We start from the raw sequence: 8,431 nt of genomic DNA, 5'->3' as shown, positions 1-8,431 counted from the left end.
GTAGGGAAAAAATGGAATAGAAATATGCGTTTATTCTTGCACAAAAAATTTAGCAAGGCACACTTTTTTCATATATGCATTTCCCATGAACATTTGAAAAAACCCATGTCTGGATTTTGGCTCTCTCAGGAGCTCCTCAACCTCCAGGAGACGTGAACACCACTTCTAGCCAACAACGCTGAAGTGCTAGCCATTGAATGGACATTGTCGCAGGCCTGTTGTTGCTCAATGAGATTAGTCTCTAGCTGGTGCACACGGGTCTTACTGAAAAGGCTATTCTGTAATTGTTGCTATTAGCGAGGCTACCATTAGGCAGTTACCTAAAACTTCCTGGAGAGACATGCTGAAGGCTCCAGCAGCCTCAGTTCACTCATGTAGAACAGCAGGAGTTGCACTAATTTCCAGTCTCCCATCCATTAGGGGAGAGAAGCAGCTCATTAGAGGTCCTCCCCTCTCAACTCCAATTACCCCAGGATAATGACAAAACACGGAGCACACTAGAAACTTGCAGAGCTCCGCAGCCATCCTCTCCTTCATGATCTCTGTTGATGACATCCACAGAAACAAGCTCCAGACCCTCAAATCTTCTCACAACCGGGCTGTGGACATAATCAGCCATGTGAACACTGGGTCACATTAATTTAAAGGCTGAGTGTTTGTCTCTACATGTAAGAGTTCTGTAGGAAATACTTAACATCACAAGTAGCATAGCAAGTTGTTTTGTTTTGTTATTTTCCAACACCTCTTCCTCTCACAAGGAAAGAAACTCTCAAGGCAAAGTGAAGCAAAATCTCAGAAGTTTTCATAACTCAAAGATTTGAAGAAAACCATCTAGAACTTCTACCCTAACCCGGATGTCTCTTCTCCCCATGTCATCTTAACTTAGAAACAAAAAGTTTGGAGAGGGAAGGCGGAGAGAAAAAAATCAAATGATTTCCCAGAAAAGCAGAACACTGCAAAAATCTGCTTCTAAAAATCGCATCTTCTCCAGTGAATTATGCTACCAGGCATACAAGAGCACTGGGCCAGAGGGACTGACTTGCACCCACTTTTGTCCAGTGCCATTAAAATGTTACTTCGTTCCCTTGCTCTTATCTGCAGAGCTCATTATTTATACTGCACTTTCATACTCAGTTCCAAACCACGGTTTCTTGGTTTTCAGATTTCTTCATAAACCCCCCCCCCTTACCTGTGTCCTCTTCACTCCAGGGCCACCACTGGGACAGATAGCCCCTTTCTTATTCCGGGGTATGATTTGACAAAGTGCCACATTACTCGGGTCTGAACCTGTTCATGGCAATGTCTCCAGAGTGCTGTAATAAAAAAAGGTATCATTCAATTGCCTCACTACTTTAAATGAATCAACCAGTTGTTTTCTGTGTTATGTAAATATTCTTTCAAATATGCAGAAGCATATTTTGGAGATGATTATTCTACTGACAGATCTTGTTCATAGGCACTAATGAAGGAGATAGTTGTACAGATAATCCAAACAGCATGAAACTCATGCATTAGAAGGATGCTAATATATTAGCATCTTTATTAGCTCATATATTAGAAGAAGAGGCAGAGTCCATGTTTTTCTAACATCCTAACCTCCTATCCCAAACTCCCAAAGGAAAAAACTGTAACTGTTTGGAATGTAATCAAGTTGTGAAAATTACATGAAATCAACTCTGTAAACAACAAAACATAAGTCACTGTGTATTCTATGCCAGGATGAAAATAAAAATTAGTACTTCCAGATAGAAAATAAAAACTAAGAATATAGGTGCCCTCTTGTGGAAAGAGCCAACACTACCACTTCAAAATTGCTAGTTTTCTCCAAATTAGACAATGACCCAAGTTATGTGTACATCTTTAAAGATGTCCACCTTTCTAATCATTACTCTAGTAAATACTTGCCCTTCTTGTCAAAGGCATCATCGTTTCACTTGCTCTGCAACCAGAGGCCTTGCCTTTCAAACCCTATTATTGAGTTAACTTAGCAGACACACCTGTGAGTTATCATAGCCCTGTGAACTCCCTGAGGGGAGATAGATAGATGATAGATAGATAGATAGAGATAATGATGATGATGATAGATGATAGATAGATAGATAGATAGATAGATAGATAGATAGATAGATAGAGATAGAGATAAAGAAATAGAAGTACATAATAAATAAATGATGATAGATAGATGATATAGATAGATATAGATACAGATATAGATAGATATAGATGATAGATATAGATAGATAGGTAAATAGATGATAGATAGATGGTAGATAGATAGATAGATAGATAGATAGATAGATAGATAGATAGAAAGATGATAGACAGATAGATATGGATAGATAAATAGATATAGAGATAGATAACCTCCTCTACTAGAATTTATGCAAGACCTTGGGCTAGCCTGGCTTAGAGACCCCTACTGATCTCACTTCAGTTTCTGCCCCTTTCAGGACATTTGAAGCCATCATGCCTTATCACTATATGTTCTAATGACTCTGCCCTTCCCTTTACCAAACATTGCATAGAAATTTTATCTTCATGTGAAAAAAAGAAAACCTGCTATGAATAAATGTTATGATCATTTTCCTCAGCACAATAGAGCTGTTCTTACATTCAGAAAACATGCTAGGGCAAGAGCTCTTTCATAGCATCTATTATGATGTATTTATTATGATGTGTGTTCATTGCTTAGCTACCCGTCTGTCTCTCCTTAAACTTTTAAGTTCTGTGAAGGCGCAAACCATCTCCTCTTTTGACTATCCAATTCTCAAGACCTTGCACAGTTTTTGGCATATAGTGGATGCTTAATAACAAGGTGTTGCACAAATAAATTCCATTTCAACATCCAAATTTGGCTTGTTAGAAGCAGCAGTCAACACAGCCATGTGTGCAGAAACGTGCATATAGTAATTCCAGGTACAAAGAAAATTGTGGTTGAAACGGCAAGAAACTCCCCTTTGCCAGCCATGGAAAGCAGAGGAGAAAGGAAGGAAAAGGCCAGTGGTAGCCGAACCTCTGAAGCTAGAAGGTAGCACCTTTGCCTCATGCAGCCACACCCAAACTTCAGTGGGCATCAGACTCCCCTGGAGGGCTTGTTAAATACAGGTTGCTAGGCCTCACCCCGGAGTTCTGATTCAGCGAGTCTGGCATAGAGCCCAAGACTTTGCATCTCCCTCCTGTATCATCATAGCTCTCCATGCTTTTTTTATACCTTCCAATCATTCGGGTTTTGCCATAGAGTGCTGAACGTTGCTATATATTGAATGGGAACATACCATGCCTCTCTTTCCTAGTCTGGGTTGCTTCAGTTAGTGGTAAATCTTCCATATTTGCCCACTTTCTAACAAATGACAGGGTCTCATTGTTGTTTTTATTTTTATAGCTGAGTAGTGTGTAGTACTGTATATGTTCCACACTTTTTAAATCTATTCATCTGTTTGTGGACATTTGGGTTGGTTCTATGTCTTAGCAATTGTGAATAATGCTGCAATAAACATGGATGTGCAAGTGTTTTTCCAAGTGAGCATTTTCCTATCCTTTGGGTAGCTACCCAGGAGTGGAATTGCTCAATCATATGATAGTTCTATTTGTAGGTCTTCAAAGAAGAAAACAAAATCAAAAACCCAAAATGGAAAGAAATCTACTGATTATAATGTATATGGTAATGTCTTTGACCAGATCAATATACAGTGTATTCATGATGGGAAAATTAATTTGATAGGCTGTAGTGATACACGGTGATTGAATGTAAAAAATAAATACAAAGAAATAAATAAGAATTTGTATCTCTATCAAGTTTCTAGGCAATGCTAGTGCTATTGGCTCAAGGACCACACTTTCAGAACCACTGACGTAAAGCAAGTTTGAGTCTCAAACACCAGAAGCACCTGAGGACTAATGAAAATTTAGGTTACCCAATTCACATTCAAGACAACTAAAATTGGAATCTCCCCGAATGGAACCCAGGCAGTAGTGAACTTTAAAATTCCCTTAGCAGAAGACATTATGTATACAAAGGCTTTTCCAAAGTCGAGGACCCTATGCCTGAATCTATCTTCATGACAGAAGCATACAATAATGATGCCTCTCTTTCCTATACAGATTCCCACTACATGATCTTATTTGAGCCTCAAACCACCTTGAAATAAAGGAAAGCAAAAAACTTTAGCTCAGTTTTAGAGAAGTCAGGTAATATATGGCAACTCCTAGACTTAAATCAGATTTTTAAAAAAATATCAGCCTCAGGGGCACAATAGTGATGCAACACTGCCTGAGGCTGAAGTTACATAAGAAGGTCCCAGGTTCATGTCCCAAGGTCTTCCTACATACCACACACACACACACACACACACACACACACACACACATGCACACACACACGTGCCTGGAATCCTGGCTAACTGAAGCTGGGGGATTGGACGGCAGCATGAAGATTCTGTTGGGGGTTACTGTCTCTCTCTCTTTCATGAAAGAAATAGATAAATTTTATATATATATATATATTTATAGTTTTATAGTTTTATATATATTCAGCTTTAGTCAAATATACTTGGAATAGAAGTTAGAGTTCAAGGAGCTGGCAGGTGGCGTGGTGATTAAGGGCGCTGGACTCCCACATGGTTGACCGCAGTTCAAGTCTTATACCTGGTGGCTTGCTTTCTTGCTTTTCCTATCTCTCTCTCTCTCCCTCACTTTGTTCCTCTCTGGTCAAATTAAAATAAAATAAATAAATAAATAAGTGAAGCTAAATAAAATAATTCTTTAAAAAAAAAGAAAGAAGTTACAGTTCAATTAGAAAACCAGCAACATCTCTAGGAGAATTTTTTAAGACAGTTCATTTCTTTATTTCATGGGAGAGAGGAGATGAAGGCATCCCCCAGAGGCTCTTCATGCCATGATCTACTTATTACCAGCCGGCCCAGATCACAGGCATGTGCCCAGTGGATACAGGGAAGCTCCATGCGGGTCCAGTCGCATTACTGCTGTGCTGCCATCTGGCACAACAGTGCCGAGTGGATATTGTTGGATATTGTTGGAGTCCAAGGTCACTTTATAGAAGCTGAACCCATGGTGAGCCTGGTAGAGCCACAGCAGGAAAGAGAAAGTGAGAAAGAGAGAGACTCTGGCTTCTCTTTTTCTGCTAAGCTTCAGAGCCTCCTTTTAGCCTAACCAAAGCAGAAGCCCCTGAAGTAGGAGCTTAGGAAATGTAGCCTGTTAGACTTTGCAGAAGAATGAGAGCCTGAGCACAAATGGCCCAGAACTGGCCATGTGAAGTTGAACCTCAGGTCTACCCATAGAAGCTGGGTTACCTTGGGCAAGTCGCCTGACCCATTGGAAATTGAATTTTCCACTCTAAAATGAAGATTATATGTCTTGATGGAATAATTGAATAAGGTAATACACATAAACCCTAGCACCTCCCCAGCACTGAGTTTTGCTCTCTTTATCCTGGTCCTTTGCTATCGAGGTTTTAGTCTTCTCTATATCCCACAGTTAAGAAACCATGGGGAAACCATGGGGAAAAGAAGGATCCATTAGTGATGTCAGTGCTACTTCTATAATCAGAATTGAGTCTTTTCCCATGGGGCATTGCTGTTGTTGCTGCCATTACCTTAGACATTGAAGAAGTTCAGGAAATACCCTCTCCCTCCCCCCTCCAGAATATGCCTTGGTAGGCTGATTATAGCAAACATAAAAACAGTCAATGCATAGGGGAGCTTTCTCTGCAATTTTCCTTACATGATTAAAGGAAGATTCTACAAAAGAAGTTCATTGTGTGTTCACCTTCCCTGAGAATTTTATCTACCAGAATTTTAACATACAACAGAAGAGTCTGGAAGTTAGATTCTCATTTAGACAGGATACTACCCATTTTTCTGATGGGCTATTCCTTTCTTTTATAATCATTTACACTCTTCCTAGCTTGCCTACAGACTTCTGGGTCCTATGTACCTCTATATTCCTCTCCTTATGAAGAAGGGTAGATAAGCATCTGGATCTCACTGAGGTTCTGGGTTTTCATTTTCCTGTGATTCCCTCACACAAGTAAATAAAATTAAATACTATTTCTTCCTATTAACTCAACTATTGTCAATTCATTTCAGCAGGTTTAGGAGATGGATCTTCAGGAGCGAGAGGAGACATTTCCCTTAAACTTAATAACCTGGTCAAATCCCAGGGCTACTGGCACTGCCATGGGTGATTTAGGTAGTGCTGGAGAAAGATCACTACTAGAAGCGATAGTATAGTAGCACCAACAACCTGCCTACCATACAGCCCAGAGAAGCAATGCCACTACTGAATAAATTGATAGACATGAGGTGTAAGCTGACCCCCAAAATATTGTTGTCATGCTATATCAAGTTGGTAGCCACAAGCTGTAGAACTGATCTTCCTCTGTCTTCCAACGGGCTATCCATGAGGTGAAACATTTTCTGAAGGCATTTTCAGATGTGTGTTGAACATGAATTTTTTTATCATTACTTTTTATTGCCAAGCAAAAGCTTTAGACCCATCTTCTGATCATCTTTCACTTAGAGAAACTAGATAGACATCATATAAGAATTGATAGAGCCAGACTGTGGCATACTAATAATGCAATGCTTTGCACTGCTGGATCCACATGGGAAGGTCTCAGGTTCACAGTACTTGTATGTCCACGATGTGGTCTGGCTGAAACCGGGGTAGATATTGTGACATAAAGACCCTGTTGGGAGAGCCTGTTTCTTTGTCTCTCTCTCCTTCTCTCTTGGAATAAATAAATACTTTTAAAAAATAGTAATTAATCATTTTTTTTTAAAAAAAGGTAAGAACAAAGGAAGTGTTAAAAGTAAGAAATACAGGAAGCAGCAGATGGCGTAATGATTATGTTACTGGACTCCCATGTAGTGAACTGTGGTTAAGTCCCAGACTCAGCAGCTTAAAACTCATGCCAGGCACGTGTACATGTGTGCCCAAAATCCCGAGAGGAGAATGGAGGAGAAGGAATTGCAGAGTGGCCATCCCCCCTGGGGGGGTGATTCTTCCCTTTATGTTTCACTGTCTCTTTCTGTGTTTCTGGTAAGCACACATGCCCTACAACAGAAATCTCTCTCAAAAAAGTGTAAGAAATACAGTCTGGTGATTATGTGTAAGAAGTAAACAGTACTTTTATCACTAACAACCTAATGTGGCAGGCTTTGCATTTACTAGTTGTAAGGCTAAATTGTTAACAACTAATAACAAGTTGGTATGAAATAAATAAATAAATAACAAGTAAAATCTTTATGTAGAAGAAAGTGCTTAACTATGAATCAAAGATCTTGATTCTCTAGATCTCTTTCTTTTTCCTTTCTTCTTTCTTTCTTTCTTCTTTTTTTTCATATTTTTTACATAGGTCACTTGTGCTCATCAGAGAGACAGATAGAGAGAAGGAAAATGAAAAATCATTCCCCAGGGGAGTCTCTTTTCCACAGTCTCTTCTTCTCCATTCTCCTCTGGTATTTAGGGCACACACCCATGTACATGCTCTCCCAGCAGAATTTTCAGGCCATGGGTTCAGTACTCAAACCGTGGAGTCAGCTATGTGGAATCTAGTACCTAAACTACCATACTACCTCTTTATCCTCTTCCTTTCTTTCTTTCCTTTTCTTTTTTCTTTTTTTTTATATGACAGAAAGCATATGCAAGTGCAAGAAAGAGATCGAGAGAAAACACCATCAGCAGGGTCTCATCACACCACAATTCCCTTCCCCTAGCCCTCTAGCTCCTCAGGATCCTAGGCACTTGCTATGCACCCAGCATGTTTGTCAGGCCAACCCAGGATCTGAACCACAGTTGCCACATGGCATCCAGCACTGCAGGGCACTCGCATAACTGCTGCACCAAAGCAGATGAGTATGGGTTGTTTTTATTTCCTTCCTAAAATAATTGTTCATGAATAATTTCAAAGCACATTCCAAAATTATACAATTCCTTTAAACATTAGAAAAGAAATGTCAAATTTTACCTACTATCCCATTGGTAATTCATTAGCTGGTATGGGAGATTGCTTTAAAAAGAGTGATATATCAATAATATCGTTCAGTGACTTTCTCCCTGAGAGGCAACACAAAGATAGAGTCAAGAAGAAAGACTGAAATCAGACTGCCCTGGGTAACACCTAACCTTTCTCAGACTGATTGCTTCAGTCCTCAGGAGTCAAAGGCAGTGCCTTTCCCGGGCTGTTGGGGAGTCATTATGAGCATATATGCTGAGCACTACTGCCAGTCCCAGGCATGAGATATCTCTTGCATTCGCTACCATTAGTTATTATTTCTTAGCACACTTAGGTGCTAGGAAAAGACTTTTTCTTCTTGTTGGTCAGTATTTAAGAAATGTGTGGGACCAGCAGGTGATGTGGTGAAGGTGCTAGATTCCCACATGGCTGAGCGCAGTTCAAGTCCTGGACTTG

This window comes from Tupaia chinensis, unplaced genomic scaffold, assembly GCF_000334495.1.
Source record: "Tupaia chinensis unplaced genomic scaffold, TupChi_1.0 Scaffold000634_1, whole genome shotgun sequence".
Taxonomy (NCBI): domain Eukaryota; kingdom Metazoa; phylum Chordata; class Mammalia; order Scandentia; family Tupaiidae; genus Tupaia; species Tupaia belangeri.
The sequence above is the reverse complement of the archived record's forward strand: the minus strand, read 5'-3'. Positions refer to the sequence as shown.